This window comes from Lynx rufus, unplaced genomic scaffold (genome assembly GCF_022079265.1).
Source record: "Lynx rufus isolate CCGP_SWC_20201006 ecotype Redwood Valley unplaced genomic scaffold, mLynRuf1.p SCAF_15, whole genome shotgun sequence".
Classification (NCBI taxonomy): domain Eukaryota; kingdom Metazoa; phylum Chordata; class Mammalia; order Carnivora; family Felidae; genus Lynx; species Lynx rufus.
This window is the reverse complement of record NW_025814829.1, coordinates 37828128-37846108: the sequence shown is the minus strand read 5'-3', so window position 1 is coordinate 37846108 and position 17981 is coordinate 37828128. Positions and strand designations below refer to the sequence as shown.

General features: G+C 43.4%; 1 long non-coding RNA gene across 1 annotated transcript; it reads left to right on the top strand.

The window, feature by feature from the left end:
• Positions 1-1147: 1147 nt before the first annotated feature.
• On the top strand, positions 1148-17628 carry LOC124510139 (uncharacterized). Its single transcript, XR_006961629.1, has 2 exons — positions 1148-2357; positions 16866-17628. It is a non-coding gene; the product is annotated as an uncharacterized LOC124510139 (long non-coding RNA).
• The last annotated feature ends 353 nt before the right edge of the window (positions 17629-17981 follow it).

Below are 17981 nucleotides of genomic sequence, written 5' to 3'. Positions count from 1 at the left end.
CTGTCCCAAAAATAAATAAACGTTGAAAAAAAAAATTTAAAAAAATAAAAATAAAAAATTATAAATGCTAAAAGATTCTATATCATAAAAGACTTTATCTATAAAGATTTTCTGCCCTCTGCCTTGGTAATTACTGCACATCAGGTGCTGTTGACTCATTTCAGTGTTCAACAACCCTTTGCAGTGGCATTACTATTATTAGTCCCATTTTACAGAGAAAAGGGCTGAGGTCCTTAAAGATGAAGTGATTTACCAAGGGCCACTAGTAAGAAGCCAGGTCAGGACCTGATTCCAGGTCTTCTAATTCCATGGTTTCCTGGGGCTCAGTATGTTTGCTCATTTTCTTTCTTTCTTTCTTTCTTTCTTTCTTTCTTTCTTTCTTTCTTTCTTTCTTTTTATGGTTGTTTGTTTGTTTGTTTGTTTGTTTTTCAGAGATAGAGGGCAAGCCGGGGAGGGCCAGAGAGAGAGGGAGACACAGAATCTAAAGCAGGCTCCAGGCTCTGAGCTGTCAGCACAGAGCTTGACATGGGGCTCGAACCCACGAATTGTGAGATCGTGACCTGAGCAGATCGGACACTAAGCCGAGTGAGCCACCCAGGAGCCCCCTGTTTGCTCATCTTTAACACGGCAATGACCACCGGCCTGTGTACACCATTCTATTGCTGTGAGCACAGAGTCAGCCAGAAAGTGCTTTGTAATTTGTACGATGTGGCATCAAGGTACATTTCTCATACAAGAGATAAAGAGTAACAGACCCCTTACTCTGTGTTTTACCTTTTTTGTGTGACATGGCCACAGTTTTATTTTGGAACCTGTGTTCTTGGTGGCTGCTCATCTGCCTTCTTGTCTCACAGGAGAACATCTCTGATGCGGTAAGTTGTTTGACTTCTTGATGCCTTCGGTCTCCTCCCTTACAAAGTGCAATCTCCCCAAACACACAAACAACAAAGTGCAATCTCCCAATTTATATTAGGAAAAAAAAAATTTTTTTAACCTTTATTTTTGAGACAGAGAGAGACAGAGCATGAACGGGGGAGGGTCAGAGAGAGGGAGACACAGAATCTGAAACAGGCTCCAGGCTCTGAGATGTCAGCACAGAGCCTGACGCGGGCCTCAAACTCACCGACCGCAAGATCATGACCTGAGCCGACGTCGGCCGCTTAACCGACTGAGGCACCCAGGCGCCCCTCCCAATTTATATTTTTAATTAACACTGATTGGGAAGCAATTTGATGCTGCGATGGAGAGAGGAGATGACAGAGGAAGATCCTGAAGGGAATAGGTCTGACAAGAAGAAAGCCTGACAATGGCGACTCTGTTGTCTTCTTAAAGAACTGCACATAGGAGCTAAACTGACCAGGTGAATGAAGGAATTTTCCACTGTGATTCTCATCATCAACTTGGTTCCTCACATCTAAGTATTAGCAGGCAGTTGCCCTAGCAGGCAGCGTCTTGCATCTTTAGGCTATCCCTAAAAGGCAGGTGGAGAGGAGGTTCTAGTGAAGAAAGGAACGTGGGAGGGAACTAAGTGTGATGTGCCTGAGGTCCCTCAGAGAAATGCTTTTCTGGAAGAAGCGATTGCTAAACAGCGAGTGTGTTCTTTGCCCATACCAATGTTGCTTTTCCAAAGGCAAAGGACTTATTTGTATGTTGTTTCTTTTTAATCCTCAGGGAGACATTAGTCTAAGTTATAACTCACTTTTCGCTTCCATGCCACCTTTTCCTCAAACTTTGCACCCGTGTAAAAGATGGTCTTCCAAAATTCCAAACTAACTAAGAGTTCTAGGCGGCTAGCACCATCTTCTTTTCACAACGGTGGTCATAGGGGCGTATTGTAAACTTTCAGAATCTGGGACTTCGCCCTAGAGCTAACTACATTAGAATCTCCAGAGGAGATTAGTTTTTGGTCCCGTTATTTACCTGTTTTGTGATATTGTGGTTTACTTTCTCTCTCTGTGCCTTACTTTTCTCATCAGTAAAATGGGATTAACATAGCCTTGCAAGGTTGTTATTAGGATTAATGAGATGGCATCCATAAAGTGCCAAGCAGAGTTCTTCCTGCTACTACATACTGGGCATGGTATTTCTAAAGATGCTCACTTTCATATAATTGCACCCCAAGTAAACTCATTTAAGGATTATTTAAGATGTCTTCATAAAAATGCCCTGTTTTTATGGTCTGAATCAAGGAAATGCTGTGGGCAACTTCATCATGCAAACTAGTAGAATGAACACGGGGAGAATGGACATCGCCCTCGGAGAACAGACTTTAGGGAAGGAAGGAAAAGCTTCCTGGATCCATATAGTGAAACACTCCCAGCTGTCTATACAAGCCCAGGAGATCCAGAAGAGACAAGGTAACATTTTTCAGTAGCTCCATGCCAGCTCTGGACTATGCGGCTCAGAAATGGGGCTGGTCATTGGAGCCTAAGTTGTTCAGTGATTTGTTCAGAAGGTTGGTTTGCTTTCTTTACTTGTAGGAGCTAAGCTAGGTAGAGACAGTAATGCTTCTATTGCATCTAAATTCTGCCTTTCTCCTGTGTCTTTTATACCTTGTCCATGCAGAAGGTGATTTTTACATAAAAGGAAAAATAAATGCTAGACTTAAAACCAGAAGTCCTGGGTCTGGGCACTGTTTCTGTTAGATACAGATTTTGGACCTTTCTGGAAGGTTGGAATCACTGGCAGTCTCTCAGACATTGCTAGTGGAAGTGTGAATTGGGACATCCTTTTGGGAGGATGGTTTGGCAATTTAAATCATTATTTCCAGTGTACATATCCTTTAAAAAAATTTTTTTTAATGTGTATTTATTTTTGAGAGAGACACACACACAGCTTGAGCAGGGGAGGGGCAGAGAGAGAAGGAGACACAGAATCAGAAACAGGCTCCAGGCTCTGAGCTGTCAGCACAGAGCCCAATGCGGAGCTGGAACTCATGAAGCTGAGATCGTGACCTGAGCCAAAGTCGCTTAACCACCTGAGCTACCCAGGCACCTCACCAATGCACATATCCTTTTGACACCCAACATTGTCTTCCTAGAAATGTATATGCTTGCATATGTGCATAAAGATGTGTGCAGGGGGCGCCTGGGTGGCTCGGTTAAGTGTCCGACTTCGGCTCAGGTCATGGTCTCACGGTTTGTGGGTTCGAGCCCCGTGTAGGGCTCTGTGTGGACAGCTCAGAGCCTGGAGCCTGCTTCGGATTCTGTGTCTCCCTCTCTCTCTGCCCCTCCCCCGCTGACTCTCTCTCTCTCTCTCTCTCTCTCTCTCTCTCTCTCTCACTCTCTCTCTCTCAAAAAATAAACATTTAAAAAAAATTTTAAAAAAAAAGATGTGTGCAGGAAAGATCATTACCACATTGTTTATATTAGCAAACTATTGAAACTAATTGGTTAGATAAATGTGGCTCATCCGTGTATATGTTATGCAGTTGTTTACAAGAATGAAGAAAGTCTATTTGTACTGATAGGGAAATTAGAGCTATATTAAGTGAAAAAGCAAGGTGCAAAAGAGTATACTGTATTCTACGATTTGTGTGTGTGTGTCTGTGCATGTAACATACACATGCATGGACACACAAACTTATACACTTATATTCATAGACTATTCCTGGAAAACTTTACAAATACTGATTGTAGTGACTTAACTAGAGACAGGGCTAGGTAAGAATTGTTTGTGGTTGTTTTTCCCCACAGTTTTGAGTTAAAAAAAAATTGTGCATTTATGATCTTTTGAGAAAAGGTCTACACTTTTTAGCACCATGGTATTAAGTCTACAACACTTGGTTAGCAAAGGAGAGATGTCTAATCCTGTTATCTTTGGGCAAGTCACTTAATTGTACTGAGAATTTTCGTCACCCATAACATGATTATAATGATGTACAGCCTTCGGGATTAAGCAAGGCCACTATGTGGACGTGCCAGAGCACGATAGTAGGGATCACAATAAATGTCTAACAAATTCTTGTCAGGCCCGCCTTCTGTCCCCCTGTCATAGGTAGAGCCATCGGCAAATCATCTCGCGTGGCTTGGGTTTCCTTTCTTAGGCCAGGAAAGTTGCTGTAGATGCCATAGCTATTTAAATCAACTGACCTTTACTGTTAAGGCTCCAGGACATCTCTATCTTAGGCTGGAGATGACTAAGGTTGCTGATGACGGAGGTTGCTGGGATGTGTTGGGAGGTGGGGCAGGGGTGGGGCTGTACCTTCCTCAAACCCATATGACCTACTGGCACTCATGCTCTCCAAATTTCTCTTGATAGAGATGCCTGCCAGCCAGACTGGTAATCTCTGAGAAGATAGAAATAGCAGAGCTCATGGCTCCAGCTCCCATCCCCTCCTAGGCCTGAAGTCTTTCTCCACTGTTGCCAGAGTTTTAATTTCCTTTCTCCACTGTTGCCTTGGCTGCCTTAAGCCCTTTCCTGAGGATGATGGAGATTTGTCAAAGCCGCAGGGTTGGGCTGGCAGACTTTCTGGAGGACAGAGGCCATGATCTAGAGAAATAGACAAGAACATTTCATTATTTCCTTAAGAGGCATGTCAGGATGTCATTGTCCCTCCTGGTTCCTTCAAGCCAGGTGACCCCACCAAGGGAATTCATGTGATTTAACCACCCCCACCACACTTGCTCCCGTGCCCATCATACAACCTAAACAAAAGCAGTGTGCTTGCTCACTCCAAGAGCGTAAACCCATTCCACTCACACCACCACCACCAGCATCACCTACTAGAAAACTCCTGGAATTAAGCTGAAATTGCTCAGGGCTGAACACCTGACATGGTTTCCGCAAAGCTTGGCACAAAGACCATTATGGTTTGAGAAGCAACTTATAGAGAGGTTCATTTGATCCTTCTCACTTTTATTTATAAAAAGCCTTTATTTTACAAAATGTTAATTTTATGTATCAATGAGGCTGAGCCATGGTGCCCAGATATTTGGTCAAACATTATTTTGGATGTTTTCTGTGAAGGTATTTTTGAATGAGCTTAACATTTAAATTGGTTGACTTTGAGTGAAGCTTAAAAATAAGGGTTGGCCTTTAGAGGCTCATGGGGCACCTGGGAGATCATGAGATAGAGCCACATTAGGCTCTGGGCTGACAGTGTGGAACCTGCTTGAGATGCTCTTTCTCTGTCTCTACCCCTCCCCTCTCTGTCCCCTCCCCCCGCACGCATGTGCACTCTTTCTCTGTCTCAAAATAAATAAATCAACATTTAAAAAAATGTGGGTTGGCCTCATCCAATCTGTTAATGGCCTTTAATGGAACAAAGGCTGACTTTTTTCTGAGCAAGATGGAATTCTGCTTTGACTGGAACTGACTCTGGATCTCCAGCCTGCAAGCTCACCCTACCAGATTTTGAACTCCCCAAGCCTCCACAACAGTGTGAACCAATTCCTTAAAATAAATACCCCTCTCTCTTCTCTGTCTTCCTCCTCCCTCTCTCTCCCTGTCTTGGTCTCTGCTCACTCCTCTCTCTCTCTCTATTCGTATTTATAGTTTTGGCCCAAGAGCAAACAAAATCCAATTAGATCGTTTTTATCAACATCTTACCAAAGTCAAAATGAAGAAAAACATGCTTTGATAAACCTGGAAAAAATATATTCGATGTTAAAATTAAATGGTGGAAAAAAAGGTAGATTTTCCTAGACTTTGGAAGTGTGGAATCATGAAAATGCATTACTTTATAATGAAAACATTCACCATTCATGTCCTAATAGGGAGGTTTATGTTAGGACAAAACAGAATTTTGAACTAAAATTCACTTCAAAAAACAACTCTCTGCTTGCTATGCAAATCCAGCTTTAAATCAAATAGCCCAAGGCTCTATTTCTACCAGATTCTGCCACAGACCCTCCATCCTTGCGTCCTGCCGCGCTGGGGTCTTCCCTGAGACTAGGGCTGCAAGTCCCCCCACATTCAGCAGTCTGCAAAGGCTACCTGCCAGGCTTGAGCTAGGTGAGCCCTCACTTGCAGCTAGACTTCATCTGATTCTCACAGCTATGGGAGAGGAAGGATATTCTTACACGAGAGAGAAAGAAGCTGAGGCTCCAGGAAGCAATGTGATTTGCTTCCAGGCCACACAGCTAGTTAAGAGGCAGTCAGGGTTTGAAGTCTAGTTTCCTAACTCCATCCCCACTGCTCTTGTCTCTGTATCACGGCTGAGTTTCCTGGAGTGCCAGGAGACTTGGGAGAGAGCAACCCCAACAGTTTGGTTCATTCTAGATCAGCTTTTGTATCAGAAGGGGAGGGATGTTTAAAAATGCATATGATCAGGATTTTGCATACCACTTCCTGGGGGGGGGGGCATCTTCCCCACCTGACCAAGTCTCTAGGCTCTACGCTACAGCTGCCACCTCCATACTAAGGCCAGTTCACCCCTTATACTCAGGAGGGGCAGTAGGGCCTGATCCTCTTCGGCTTGGGCCTCAGCCCCTTCCTGGCCGCCATGGTCCCTTTTATTCTTCCTTTACCATTGTTTTCACACAGAGAAAACCATCCTTCTTGCCTGCCTCCATCAGAGGCTGGGAACAAGGTGAGGACTTCTGTTGACATTGAAAGGAGGTGGGGGGTAGGGGACTGGGAGGGCAGGACTGAGGCACAATGGAGAAAATGCTGCTGAGAAACCCAAGGGAATAGAAAGAAGTGGTTAAGAGCACAGATGCCTGGAGCCAGATTATGTGGCTTCAAATCCCAGCTCTGTCCCTTACTGTGTGTGACCTCAGGTGAATGACTTTGCCTGTCAGACTATCTATGTCTAGGGTTGACGTGAAACTTCAACGAATGAATGGATGTACAAGTGAGGAGTTACTGGTATATGTGCTCTGTATTTGCTTTATAATCCCCAAACTAGCTGGGGTGACATTAATAACGTAAGAGGGTTGAATTCGGCGATCCAGATTCCTTTCCAACTTTCAAGTTCCAGGCTTCTGACCTCTTTTTAGTCACTGGAAAATACTCTCAAGTTTCTATCAAGGGCAGGTTCCATTGAGAGTCATTTAAATGATTTAAATGATCATTTACATAAAATGTCATTTAAATAAAAAGTCATTTCAATGATCACAGTGCCCTTATCACTTAGCATCTAGTGATAACTTTATGTCTTCCGACGTTAGAAAAGTTTTAAGATCTGCTAGCTGAAGTTCAAATTCTCCGGGAGGTCCTGAAAGCAAAAAAGATTGAAGGACACTAACAACCAACAAGGGAGAGCAGGCACCATGGGAGGCGAGTGGCAGAGGGGGCATGGCTGCAGTTTACCCCAATCTAAAATTCCCTCTCACTTGGCCCCTTCAAGTCCTACCAGCTACTTATTTTGCCTAGACAGGGCTTCCTTCCTCCTTTCCACCATGTTGGTAAGCTACTGCCATATTTGTTCCTTCGCTGGCAGACCTTAAGGAAGGATGGTCAACCCCAGCCACCGACTTTGCAGGCCAGCTTGGCCACATCCCCACCCTCCCTGGTCGCTCTAAGGAGCACCACCCAGCGGACTCTTTCTCAAAATGCTCCTCCCCTTTAGTGTTGGTGACTGACACTCCTGTCTCTTCTTCTGCTCTTTTCCCATCTTTTGACTTTCAAACAGCCTCTAAGTCTGCTGGAGCCGAGCCTTGGACGAGCCCAGCCCTTGGGGTGGGCAGGCTCAGGGAACTGACTTGGGGAACAGAACCTCTGGAGACTTAGATCTCCCTACTTCACTCAGAGAGCGGAGAGCGCGTGCCTTTCTTCTTTTCCCTGCTCCTCAGCTCCTTTTTCCACCCCCAGAAATGTCCCCCTCCCTTGCCTGCTTTTGAAACAAATGTTCAGGGAGCTGCCCAGGCAGGTTCAAAACAAACAGCTGCCAAAGCCCCGCCCTTCCCCCTGCGGCGCTTGCTGCTGCTATAAGCGGACTGGGATCTATAGCCCTGAACGAGGAGTCAAGTTGCAGATACGCAACACGAGCAGACTGACCTTCCGCCCTGGGTTTTTGCTGAGGAGGATCTGAAGCGCCATGGAGCCTCTGGCTCCGTTCCACATTTCCCTGTGTGTTTGTGGGTTGTGGCTCTGTCTGCTGGCCCGCTGTGGCTGCCACATGCCCGGTGCCTGGTGGTCCCAAGGGAACTGGGACGCAGGGGCGGCAGGAGCAAATCTTTTCCATTTTCAAAACCAGGTGAGGCTAAGGCCTTTTAGGCATCCTGCTCTTTCCCCACAAGGAGCCTGTGTAGACCCCCATGTGTTCGTTAGACTACATGTGTCAGCATGGAACCTGACTGTGGACTTAACCAAAAAGAGGTTTCTTTTTCCCACACAAGTCAGAGGTAGCTCGCTGGGCTACTCAGCAGCTCCAGGATATAATTAACGTAGCAAACTCCTTTAGATGGCTTTTGCATCTCCAGAAATATTTCTGGAGAGAAAATATCAGGAAGGCAGAAACGGGTGATGGACAAAAGGCCAAAGTGGCACGTATCACCTGCACTGGCCCCTTGACTAGGTCTTCCTGCAAACAAACTCTGCCTACATCTCACCCGCGGGCACCAAGTCTGCCCCTCTGTGCAAAGGTGGCTGTGAGAGTTTTCAATGAGTGTTGACCCCTAGCACCGGGTCAAGGTTCTCTTCGTGAAAAAGAAAGGGGAAGTGGTTATCTGTGATGGGAGCCCTGCCCGCCATGACTGTACTCTCCCTCTGAGGACCCCCGTTCAAGTTCACAAACGTCTCCAGCTCTACTGCCCTAGATCATCTATGGTCTCTCTACACCTGGGCAAGACAGCATGGAGGTTAGGAGTCTAGACTCTGTGGAGTCAGAAACACATGTGTTGAAACCCCTGTTCTGTACTCGCTAGCATTACGGCCTTTGTCAGGTCACTCAGAGCTTCAGTTATACCTCCAAAAGCAGGGGTAACAATTGGTCCTCATTCTGAGGTTGAGATCAGGACTGATGACTTATTCAGCAGACAGCCCATGGTACATAATAAGAGCTCAACAAATGTTAGCTATTATTATTTGATTGCTGCACAGATCATATTGAATTACATTTTAATGCATCATTTAAAAGATTGTGAGCCTGTGGAGCTGCCTTCTCCTCTTCTCCTCTGCTTTTAAGTATGAAAGCAACTGTTTTAACTAAACAAGGGATCCATAAATTCACTTGCTTTGTAAAAATTAAAAATACTCCGGAGAAGGCTAAAGGCCCCTTTGACAATCCCATCTCTTCACCATCCCTTTTCTTAATCCCTGGAAATGAATACTGATATCACTTTTTGTTTTTCCTTCAGACCTTTTCTTATACATTTCATGTATGCATGTGTAACCATGGAAAACATGGGGCTTTTTCAAACATGTCATTTATATCATATGATATGGATGGTCCTTCAACTGCCTTTTGTTTGTTTGTTTTTAACTCAACCATATATCTTGGCAACCTATTCTTTTATTAGATGTAGCTTCCCCAAGTTGTCTTTTATTTTTCAAACTAGTTCGTGGTATTTCCTAATATGGATATATAATACTATAGTTTATCTAGCCAATCCCTTATTAATTGACACATAGGTCATTTTCAACTCAGGCTATTCCAAAACAATGATGCAAGATTATCCTTATACATACGACTGTTTTGCACATGTGGATACTATAAAGTGAAATTTCTGGATTTTAGGATGTGGGCATTTTAAATCTTTAAAGATACTGCCAGGTGACTCTCATTCCCTGGCAGAGATACCCATATCCAAGAACGTGGTTTTTTTCCATCTTCAACTCAGGTCTACCTGTAAACCTAGCACAGTCTAAGCTCAATAATCTCTTGTTAAATTGCATGCTCCACCAAGATTTTGTATGGAGATTACAGGGAATTTGATGTATCCTGAGGCCTCTTTAGCCTATTTTCTTTTTCTTTCTTTCTTTCTTTCTTTCTTTCTTTCTTTCTTTCTTTCTTTCTTTCTTTTTATAGCACAAGCAAGCAGGGGAGGATCAGGGAGAGGGGGAGAGACAGAATCCCAAGCAGGGTCCACGTTGTCAGCACAAGGCCCAATGCAGGGCTTGAACCCACGAACTGTGAGATCATGACCTGAGCTGAAACCAAGAGTCAGACACTTAACGAACTGAGCCACCCAGGCGCCCCTAGACTATTTTCTGTGTTAGAAAATTCTTTCTGTTGAGTCTAACGTGCTCTCTCTCTTTAATGTTACACTTTGGTTCTTTTCTACTTCCAAGAACCAGGGAGAACAAACCTAATTCCTGTTTCACATGATGTGCCCAGCCTGTATCAGGCTGTAATTCCTGCTTCCTCACTCCACTGTGCTCGTTTTTAATTTCTCAGGGTTTTTGTGAAGATAAATGAAATAATGTTTGTGAAAGTAGCATGAGTTCTTTTCAAGGCTAGAATGTAAGTATGGCAACAATATGTCCTCCATTTTGAGTAGCAGACATAGAAACACCTCACGGTCTACCAGCTAATGTCTAACCAAGAAGAACAATTAGACTGAATTATGATTTGTTTTCATTTGCTATGCCAGAGCCAACTGCTTGTTTATTTAACCAAGAAGTTCTAACTTACTAGTTTAAACAAGGTTTGGGAATCGAAATTAAAGCAGAAGGCTAATGAATGAATTTAATTCCTCTTTCCAGATGGTGACCTTGATTGATAATATTTCTTAGCAGTGACATATCACAAGTACTGTTTATCTTTTTACCTCTGATAAGTCATATTCTGTGTATTTAGTTTGTGATTCAATGCCTTGTTTTCCACTAAATGTCTCGAAGTTAACTCTGTGAAGTTGAAACATTTTTTATATGTGATATGAATTTGTATCCAAGTCTTGATTAATCTCTGCATCAAAAATTTTGTTTCAGTCTCAGGTCTTGGGGGCTCTCAGAATGTGTATTCAATTTTAGACTTGGCCACTGACTTCATATGAGAAAGAGGAGTATGAAGGAGTCTCCTTCATCCTCCTTTTTGAGAAACAATTTGTCTTCTTTGCAGAGGGAAGAATGGAACTGAATTTTCCCAACCTAGACTGTAAACATGCTGTCAGATGCCTAGAAATCCTGCCTAGCTTTGAAGGATCAGCTCCCTTGCCCACCCTTTTGTGAGGTTCTTGCACCTTGCTAAGCAAAATGTCCTGTTTGATCCTTTCTGCTCTGACAGTGTTTTAAAACTCTGCCTGAGGGGCATCTGGGTGGCTCAGCCGGTTAAGTGCCCAACTTCGGCTCAGGTCACAATCTCATGGTTTGTGAGTTCAGGACAGCATGAGGCTCTGTGCTGACAACTCAGAGCCTGGAGCCTGCTTCCGATTCTGTGTCTCCGTCTGTCTGCCCCTTCTCGGCTTAAACTTCTCTCTCTCTCTTAAAAACAAATAGGCATTTAAAAAACAAAAAACAAAACAAAAAAAACCTCTGCCTGAAATCATGGTGAAGTGGGAATACATGTCCGTCTTTAACTTGGACCCTCTATTTGTCCGTATGCCCCTGGAGAGCATAAACTCATTTATGGGAATCCCTGTAATCCCCAGTATTCATTATCTTACTTGGTACATATTAGTTTCCAAATAAATCTCAGTTTAGTTTGACTTGGTTAAATAATTGAACCCTCTCTTCTCAAAATTTCTGACTGCTTGACAAATATTTATTGGTTATTCCTTTTGGAGTTTATGCTTTTGGAATATTTCCTGTCTGCCCAGAGAGTGGCATTGCTGTGTTGCATTCAGTGACAGATGACTTTCATATTCCTCGTCCTCCTCATCCCCAACATCATCATCACTATGAATAAATGCCTCTTCTATGCTGGACATTTTACACATAATTGCATCTGAAATTTTGCAATTGCATTGCATGGTGGGTCTTCTTATATCCATTTTTCAGATGAATTAGAAAGCTGAAGCTCAGAGAGGTTGACAAACTTACCCAAGGTCACCCAGCTCATAAGTGGGCAAGCTAGAATACAAATTTGGATCTTTGATTGCTGAACATCTATCTGTTGCCTCCACTGGGTCATTCCATTCTGGGATAGAGGAGGGAGTCTGGGGAAGCTCCAATGTGGACTAAAAGCTTTGGTCAAAGACATTCTTATTTTCCTTTCTCACAGGACATTCAAAACCTTGGTGGTCTCTCAGATTCTCCTCCACAGGAGAGTCCTTTATCTGTTAGGATTGGAAAGACATGGGTCGCCTGCACAGAGGCTTAGTTTGTTTTCAGTAATGCAGGGATCCACTGGAAGGGACATCTGGGGTGCTGAGAACCGTCTGGCATATTCTGATCTCATTTCCTCCTGTCCTATAGGTCATAGCTCCAGCATTGTGCAAGGAGAAGTATGGGCAGTTTGAAAGGGAACATCTGAGGCAAAGCCAGCAAGAGAAGTTGGGGTGGGGCAGACCCTGAGAATATTAAAGCCCTAATGAGGCCTTTCTATGCCGACTGCTCAGTGACCTCGTGAACAAGGTGTTTTGGTTTGGTTTGGTTTGGTTTGGTTTTCCTACGTCTTTGCTTCTGGTCTATCTTGGATAGGAAGACTATGTAACTTACTGTCCAAAGTAAGACAGTTTTGAAAAGAGAGCCCTGTTAATAATACACAGAGATATCAGAACTCTCTTGGGGGAAACCAAGATGCACGGTCTCCCTATTTGGAAGTCCTATTTCCGTAACATTCCAGAACCCCAGAGGTGATTGTCTCTGACACCTTTAAACACAGAGAACACATCTCTGTACAGGCTAGCTGGAAAACCTCATAAGGCAGTAAACATTGATGAGGCCTTTTCCAAGTTGCAAGACCTTGCATAAGCCATTGAACTCAGTGTTCTCGTGCATATAATGGGCACGATAGTATTTATCTTAAGGGGCTTACATAGAATAAATGAGGTATCATGTGTACTAGGCTGGGGCACAGTAGTATCTTTCTCAGCTGGGTTGGGGACCCTGGTGGGGGTGGAGGGACCACTGAATATTTGGTCCAACTTCAAGGGGAACTCTTGGAAAACTCGAGAGATGGTGTGAATTTCAGGTTCTTGTGATTTGAGGATTCATGCCTCACTCTTAGCTGATGGCAGTGGAGCCCACTGAGTTTTACTGGTTAAGAACCATGCATCCACTGACTGGGAATGAGAGAACGAAAGAAGAGAAGAGAGAGCTTCAAGAGCTGCCGTACTGCCCTGGAAACAAGGCAGCGAAGGCACAGGGGAGGGCCTGACATAATCCACCCTGTGATACTGTGAGTATGTGAGTATGGGAGCTCATCTTGGCTGCTGTGCTGGCAGTTTCCAGCAGAATAAAAAAGGAACCGAAGGAAAGAGCTAGGATCCTAAGCTTGGGCTGGAAAAGGCCTCACTTTTGACCTTTTACCTGTTTTCTTGGCCCTGGCAATAGGCTTGCATTCTCCTGATTGGGCAATGATCCTTCAGTCATCCAAGCCCAGGGAGCATTTTCCAAGACGAATTTGAGTTTCAGAGAGACTGTTCGGGGCAGGATTTCCCTGTAAAGATGGCCTCCACCTTAGGCTTCCTTCTTCTAAGGGAAGGAGAGAGGGGGCACTGCATGCCTGAGACCTACATAGGTTTGTTTAGAAAGACCCTTGAGCCTGACGCTTGCTTGGGTCAGTCCTAAGTTAACGTTACTTATGCTGGAAGAGCTAGAAGATGGGCGATGTGATGCCTGTTCCCTGAGACTAAGTTGAGAACACCAAATAAATAATAGCCCCTAGTTCCATCCAAAGGGGCAAGGACGCAACCGACTCAGGTTACAGGCTTTCAGCACAGCGCAGCGCAGCTGGGGCTGGTTGGCGCCTGGGGACAGGGACACTGTCACGCATTGTCATCTTCTTCCCTACTTGTGAACCCCTTTGCCAAGAACTGGAGTTGTCTCTCTCTCCCTTTTTTTTTTTTTTTTTTTTTTTTGCCCTCCAGGCTTCTCTGCTCTTCCAATGGGATGGGGAGCAGATGTGCTGAAATGCTAGAAGGCACATGGCTGGGGTGCTATTTGTGGCTTGGGCTGAACTCAGAAGTCCTAGAAAGAATGTTTCTGACATCTCTGGCCTTATGATAATCCATGAGGCTCAAGGGCAAACTCTGCTTGGCTGTGCTCAGTACTCATTCACACAGGCTTGCAGACCCTGGCCCCTCTGGACGCAGGAGGGTGGTGGAGGTGGTGACCTTGCTCCCCAGTGGCTGGCTCTGAGCGAACTGCACCCCTGGCTGCCTCATTTATTTATTCATTCATGCATTTATTAAGTGGCTACATCTGCCAGACATTGTTCTGGGCACTTGATATACAGAAAAGAACAAACCAGACTTCAACGTTCCTGCTTTCATGGATTTTATATTCTAGCAGGGGGAAGATAGGTAATACACAGTAAGCATAATAAATTAGTGAACTGTTTGATGTTAGATGTTGAATACTATAGAGAGGAGAAACTACAGAGCAAAGGAAAGGGGACCGTGGTGCTAGTGGGAAGGTTGCCGTATCAGACAAGGTAGTTAGACCAGATGTCGACGAGAAAGAGATTTTAAACACTTGAAGGAAGTGGTTAATGTATTTCCCATCTGAGGGAAGGGTGATCGAGGTAGAGGAAACCGCTAGAGCAAAGGCAAATGATGGCAAGAAGTGTGGCATGTTCAAGGTACAGCATGAAGCCAGTGGAGGTATAGCCAGAGCAGAGAGAGCAGACAGGAGAGGAGCACCAGAAAGGGTCTGAGGAGTGGGGCCGTGATCCTCCAGGGCCTCCTACACCATTGCAAAGACTTCGGCTTTTCCTGGGTGTGAAATGGAAGTTGTTTCAGCACTTCTGACAAGTAGCATGATCTGACGTGTTTCAGAAGGAGCACTCTGGAAAGGTGGTGGCAGCATTTTCTGGGACCTTTCTGAATCCCCACGTCACAACTGATGGAGAGACTGGAATGAAAACTAGAAACCTTTGGCCAATATTTTGCTCAAAACTAGGTGACGGGGTATCCTCACAAACACCAAAATAGAAGTGGACAGAAACCGGGGCGCCTGGGTGGCTCAGTGGGCTAAGCATCAGGTTCTCTGATGTCAGCATAGAGCTTGCCTTGGATCCTGGGTCTCCCTCGTGCTCTCTGCACCTCCCCTGCTCTCTCTCTCTCTCTCTCTCTCAAAAATAAATAAACTTAAAAGAAGAAAAAGAAGAAGTGGACAGAAACCAATCGCTCAAAGCCTCAAGACCGGCCTGGTATCGGCATCTCAGCAGAGGAAAGGAATGGGACTTGAGGACAGGACAGCCACAGAATAGTCAACAGTTAGTCATTCACTGGAAGGCTCAGGAGGCCAGTACGAGAAGGGCATTTCACTGGGGGAGAAACGTAGGGGCCTGAAGCACGCCAGCCCCCTGAGCGTTTGAAATGGCTCACTCCAGGCTCCCTTCCTGGGCACTGTCCTCCCCGAGGAAAAGCTACTGGGGTGGACTCAAAATAGAACAAAAGAGGACAAAAGAGACGTGGGAAGAGGAGCCCCAGAACAAAAGCGGTGGAGGGGAACAGAACCAGGAGATCTGAGAGAGCGAGCTGTAAGGGTTCGTTTCCTCGATTCATTTCATTTCATTTGTTTTTCACAAAAGGAACTGGGGAGGAAGCTCTGTGAAATTAGAGAAGTTCCCTTAAATCCAGGCTCCTTCTAGCAGTTCTAGAAAGTTTAATTCACATAACAGTAAGCAACAAAAAGTGCCATATTTAAATCTATGTAAAAATGTTATAAGAAAAATGGGAAAAAATGAATAATATCCCTACAGATCATGAAGTCATGCCAAAAAGGTCTGCTCCAAAAAAAAAAAAAAAAAAGAAAAAAGATCAAAAATAGAATATGTTTTTTCAAAATGAAATAAGACACTAAAAATATGTCTTGGGGCACCTGGGTGGCTCAGTCGGTTAAGTGTCCGACTTCGGCTCAGGTCATATCTCACGGTTCGTGGGTTCTAGCCCCCTGTAGGGCTCTGTGCCGACAGCTCAGAGCCTGGAGCCTGCTTCAGATACTGTGTCTCCCTCTTGCTCTCTGCCCCTCCCCTGCTTGTGCTCTGTCTCTGTCTCTGTCTCTGTCTCTCTCTCTCTCAAAAGTAAACATTAAAAAAATTTTTTTTAATGTCTTATATCAAAATTAGATAAGCTCCGAAATGAGGTGACTAAACTCAAGAAAGAATTGGAATCGGAAGGAAAAAAATCAAAATAATATCAAATGAGGACTACAGAAGCAAGCAGACATACAAACTAATACCTTAACCAAAATAGAAAGTAAAAAGGCATAACATTTTTTTCTTATTTTACTTTATATTTTATTTTATTTCTTTCATCATGATAAGTGTAGTCTTTAATATCCATCCCCTATTTCTCCCACCCCCTCACCCCTCCCCTCTGGTAACCATCAGTTTATTCTCTATAGTTAAGAGTCTACTTCTTGGTTTCTCCCTCTCTCTTTTTTTTCTTTGCTCATTTGTTTTGCTTCTTAAATGCCACATATGAGTGAAATCATATGGTATTTGTCTTTCTCTGACTAACTTATTTCACTTAGCACTATACCCTGTAGCTCCATCCGTGTTGTTGCAAATGACAAGATTTCATTCTTTTTTACGGCTCAATAATACTCCATTGTGTAAGTATACCACATCTTCCATTCATCTATCAACGGACACTTGGACTGCCGCCATAGTTTGGCTATTGTAAATAATGCTGCAACAAACACAGGGGTGCATGCATCCCTTTGCATTAGGGTTTTTGTATTTTTTTAATAAATACCCAGGAGTGCAACTCCTGGATCATAGGGTAGTTGTATTTTTGACTTTTTGAGGAACCTCCATACTGTTTTCCAGAGAGGCTGTACCAGTTTTCATTTCTACCAACAGTGCAAAAGGGTTCCTCTTTCTCCCCATCCTCGCCAACATCTGTTGTTTCTTGTGTTTTTGATTTTAGCTATTCTGAAAAAAGTCACAGCCTCTTAAATACTAAAAAGGAATGAAGATGACAAGGATTTGAGAAAACATGACCAGTAATTGGCAAAGAAGATACAATGTCAAGATAATGGGAATCTTGAAGAAGAACACCAAAACAAGGAAACAGAATGAAACTAAATAGTAAGACTTAAGAAAACTGGCCTGAATTGTAAAAAGGAAAGAAAAATATTTGAAACAACATGTTGAAAGAGCATAAAATGTGCTGGAATGAACACATGCTAGTAGATTTTTAGATTTTAAAGAAAATGAAACATGTTTTGGGCACTTCTGTAAAAAGAGCATGTTGCTTAATAAGGGAAAGAAAATTACTTTATCATCAGATTTTTGACAGCCATGGTTGATGCCAGAGGCAAATTGAGTGCCATGTTTAAGGTCTTCAACGAAGGAAAATGTGAACTAAAGATTTTATTTCCAGCAAAACTTACCTTAAAGTAGAAAGGACCCTGACAAATGTATCAACATGCAAGGACTCAAGGAACATTGTTCCCATGAGGGCTTCTCTATGAATTTTCTGAAAAAAAAATGTGCTTCGGACAACAAAATGACTTCAGAAGAAGCAGCATTAAGAACTGTTACTGAGTATTAAATATATAGTTACCTGTAGAATTAGAGTAAATGAGAGTTAAAAGGCACGGGGCCTACTATATGTAATAGCTATATGTTCTGACAATGTAAATGTAGTATAACCATTAAAAAATAAAAAGAGAATAGGAATAACACAAGCAACAGTTTTTAAATTGTTTTAATAATCATAACTGGTGGTGACAGTATTGGTATTCTGAGACTGTTGTATTTATAACAAAAGATAAAGCAAGTTATTTTAATATATTCTGTTTTCTCTAGGTCCTTGAGAATTAGGACGCTCAGAATTTGAATTGGAAATACCATTATGCATTCATGAGAATTTTATCTTCATTTTATCTTCAAATATTTTTATTCCCCCTACCCCTAGTTCTATCTACTAAAATGGCCAAGAAAACACTCCAGATCTGGGTCATAATATGGTCAAGAGGAGCCTGGAATATTTTTTCATACCAGAGAGTAAAAAATTATCAAAGGCTATGTATTAGCTTCC